At 38.9% G+C, this 4,065-nt stretch overlaps 1 pseudogene; it reads right to left on the bottom strand.

Annotated features, from left to right (window-relative positions):
• Window positions 1–2,247: 2,247 nt before the first annotated feature.
• LOC140498410 (L-lactate dehydrogenase B chain pseudogene) lies at window positions 2,248–3,454 on the bottom strand (annotated as a pseudogene).
• Between the last annotated feature and the right edge of the window lie 611 nt (window positions 3,455–4,065).

Genomic DNA, 4,065 nt, shown 5'->3' on the forward strand with positions numbered 1-4,065 from the left:
TGAGAAGGAGCAGTTTCAGCAAAAGTAGTAGGGTTGGAAGTCAGATTGCAAGGAACTGAGAAGTAAGGATATAGAGAGAGGCAGTGAATGCAAACTACTCTAAATGGGAGTCTGTCAGTGAAGGATGAAAGAGAGAGAGAGGAAAATACCTAGTCTAATTTTTTGCATAGGAGGAGACCTGAACCTGTTATTATGCTGAGGAGAAGAAAGCAGTGGAGAGGAATGAGTAGAAAGCAAAATAAAGAAAATGCTTATAAGAACTCAGTGGCTATATAATAAGAACAACATTTTGCTTTTTCAGTATCGTTGTAGAAGGTCACTCAGTTTCCATAGGGTGTTCTCTCCATAGCTATTTCTTTTATTTCTGAATGTAGAGAAGGCCCAAAGATCCAAGGGAAGTTTGGGACAGCTGCAATTTGTTTTGTTCAAATGTCTGCAAGGGGTCTGGAGTAGAATTTTCAAATAGCTCTGACTCAAAATGCATTTCAGATGCTGTTGATGTTGAGTTTGGGGTATTCACTTCTTTTGAACAGCTCTTAAGGAAATTGCCTAGGAAATAAACTTTACCAGCAGATTTTTTTTTCCTCTGAAAGCCTGCTCATCAATGTGTCACCCAAACTAACTTTACTGTGAGACTAAAGCTTTAGGCATTTTCTATTCCTGATTAGTGGGAGAAAGACCAACTCAATTTTATTTCAATTTACTATTGCATGCTGTCTCAAAGTGCTGAGGAAGATAGTTTTGGGGAGACGAAAATGGACCTGTTCTGTTCTGTGTAACTTATCTTGTCTTTAGCACAAAAGCAATACATAGAAGGATTATCCGAGGCACAACTTTTTATTTTCTTCCAGGTTTATAAATAGGGACATTTTGTGATATGAGTTATGATGCTTTGAGATACTTATCCAAAAGTTTTTCAACTTTAATGCTGTTACAGAATGTTAAAAAAATTGCTTCTCCAATTCTTTAGTGTTCCTACCAGCATATGGAATGTGTAATCTTTCTGACAGAGTTTGAAATCTCCAAAGCAGCAATCACTTCCCCTTCAGTTTTGCTAACATTTTCCCCAAAAGTCAGAGGGGAATAAACAAAAGATAACATACTTGTTTACCATAGGTGTACTGATAGTGTAGCCAGCTCCTCCTTCCCCTGTGATTTTGTTTTCCAAATTGGTATTTCCTGTACTCAGAAAGGAGAATCTTCCCTCTGAGGCTACCTCTCACTTACACTATACGTATCTTCTAGGTACATAACTGATTGCAAGCAGTTTTCCCCATTAGAATGTGAGCTTCCTGAGCTACAAAAGGTAACGTCTTTTTGCCTCTTGTACTATCCCCCAGCACTTATCACAGTGCCTGGTACCGAATAATCAATGGTTTAATAAGTGCTTAATGACTGAGTCCAAACCCCCATTGTATTAGCTGGAGGCTTAAGCCAGAAGAACAGTGTTCAGCATCTTTCCCCAAGCTGGAGGAGAAATGCTGTTTGAGAGATGATATAAACACATTCTCTGACTTCATTATATTCTCCATTGTGATAGGATGAGTGGGGAGGGTCAGGACAGGAGATGGGAATCCTGGACTGTTGTGAGGTATATATGTAGACTTTGGGTAAGTGATAGAGAGGATCCTTCCTCTCATTCAGCAGCAGCAGGTTTACATCTATTACAGGAGAGAGTTGGGAGGACTAAGAATATAAAGAAACCCCCTTTTCTCTCTCTACCTAAGTGGCCCATTTCTTCCTTACAATGAAAAGAGCCAAGTTCACTTCAGTAATGTTGATACTTCTTTTCATTTTTCTGGGGGGCGGGGAGCGTGAGCATGTATTTTAAGGAGTGGTGAAATAGGGAAGTATCTAAAATTTTCAGCTTAAAAAGATAATAATTTGTGAAATATAGCAAGTGTAACTTTCATTTGGGATATGAAAGAAACTAAATCACTTGTCATTGTGATAAGACCCAAAAGACTCTTTCTTTTTGAAAATCTTAAAATCATTCTCCAAAATGCCAATCAAGCCATTAGGGTTTCTTTAATGTATTTTGTAATGATGCTGAAAATGCAAGGCTTCATTTCTGTTCATGGATGAATTATCCTGTCCTGACAAGCAAATTAATTTTTTACCTAATAGGTCTTTTCTGTTTCTAATTTTGAATCTACAGATTTGTAGAGGTTTTTACACTAATGGAAAGCTGTATGCAGGCATTTTAATCTGAGGATTTTTTTTTTCACACTTCAGTAGTATATTTATTGGTTCATAGGTTCATACAACAAGCCTTTTAATCATGTACTTTGATGCTGTGGCCAGAGTTGAATTCAACAAAAAAATTCTATCCATCAAGATGGCTAATTACTAAGTAGGCACAGCGATTCATATCATGTTGAGTTTCTACAGAATATTACAGGTCTTTCAGGTCTTTTTGGATGTCCCACAAGGTATCTGCACTCTTCTTGAGTTGAGCTACCTCATGATCTTTCAGCTTCTGGTTGATAACGCTGGTCAGTCCTCGGGCATTCAGAATGCATGGAAGGCTAAGGAAGACTTCATTCTCCATGCCATACATCCCCTTCACCATAGTGGATACAGGATGAATCTTGGAGAGATTTTTTAACATGGTCTCAATAAGATCAGCAACACTTAGTCCAATAGCCCAGTTAGTGTATCCTTTGAGTTTGATCACCTCGTAGGCACTTTCAATCACCAGCTTATGAACCTCCTTCCAGTTTTCACTGTCATTGTCAGTTCCCATTTCTGGATTCAGGTCTTGGAGGGAAACACCTGCCACATTCACTCCACTCCATACAGCCACACTTGAGTCTCCATGCTCTCCAAAGATCCAGGCATGGCAGCTGCTTGGATGGATGCCAAGTTTTTCAGACATAAGATAGCGGAATCTAGCAGAATCCAGATTGCATCCACTCCCAATCACCCAGTGCTTTGGCAGGCCACTCAGTTTCCAGGTGACATATGTAAGGATATCCACTGGGTTGGAAACCACAATTATGATACAGTCTGGGCTATACTTTACAATCTGGGGGATAATAAACTTGAAGACATTCACATTCCTTTGTACCAGATTGAGGCCACTCTCTCCCTCTTGCTGGCTGACTCCGGCAGTGACTACAACAATCTTGGAACCAGCAGTGACAGAGTAATCTTTATCAGCCACAATTTTAGGAGTTTGAAGAAACAAGCTCCCATGCTGTAGATCCATCATTTCTCCTTTGAGTTTGTCTTCCAAAACATCAACAAGGGCAAGTTCATCAGCAAGACTCTTTGCAAGTATGCTGATAGCACAGGCCATACCAACTTGTCCAACGCCCACAACAGTAATCTTATTGTTTGGGGCTGCTGCATCCTCTTCTGCAACTGGAACAATCAGTTTTTCTTTAAGAGTAGCCATTTTGTTCTGCCTAAAGAGTAGGTGACTGCCTGGGATGAAGTTTGTCCCGAAGAGAGAAGCAGCTACCAGGATTTTTTAAATTGTTTTATAATTTCTAAAGACTTTTTTCTCTAGGATAATCATAATAAGGAAAATAGAATTTAAGAATTGAAAGGAAACATAGAGGCATCTACTTCAACTCCCTCATTTTTGTTTTTGTTTCCTTAGCAGTCTCTATTATATGAGGAACTCAATAAAATACATTTTGAATTGAATTAAATTTTCCAGATGAGGAAACTGAGGCCCACAAATGTGCCACCACAAAAAGAGCTTGCTATAAATACTTTTGTACATGGGGGTCCTTTTCCCATTTTTATGATCTCTTTGGGATACAGACCTAGAAGTGGTATTGCTAGGCCAAGGAATTTACCCTAGATTTTAAGGATTATGGCACTGAAATCTCCAGAACCATTTATCTTGAGAAAAGGGAGTCTTACCTGTTATTCCCTGTGCTTCTTATAGTATCTTTCAAATTCTGGGAAACACTAGCAGTTTCTGAAGTAATTATAGAAAAAATGATTCAAATTTTTTGGCACAATTTCCAAGGGAAGGGAATCGTTTCCATTATACGAGGGAGTGGCACACAGAAATGTGGGTATAGTTGTAGGATTGTAGGATAACGTTAC

This window comes from Notamacropus eugenii, chromosome 4 (assembly GCF_028372415.1).
Source record: "Notamacropus eugenii isolate mMacEug1 chromosome 4, mMacEug1.pri_v2, whole genome shotgun sequence".
Taxonomy (NCBI): Eukaryota; Metazoa; Chordata; class Mammalia; order Diprotodontia; family Macropodidae; genus Notamacropus; species Notamacropus eugenii.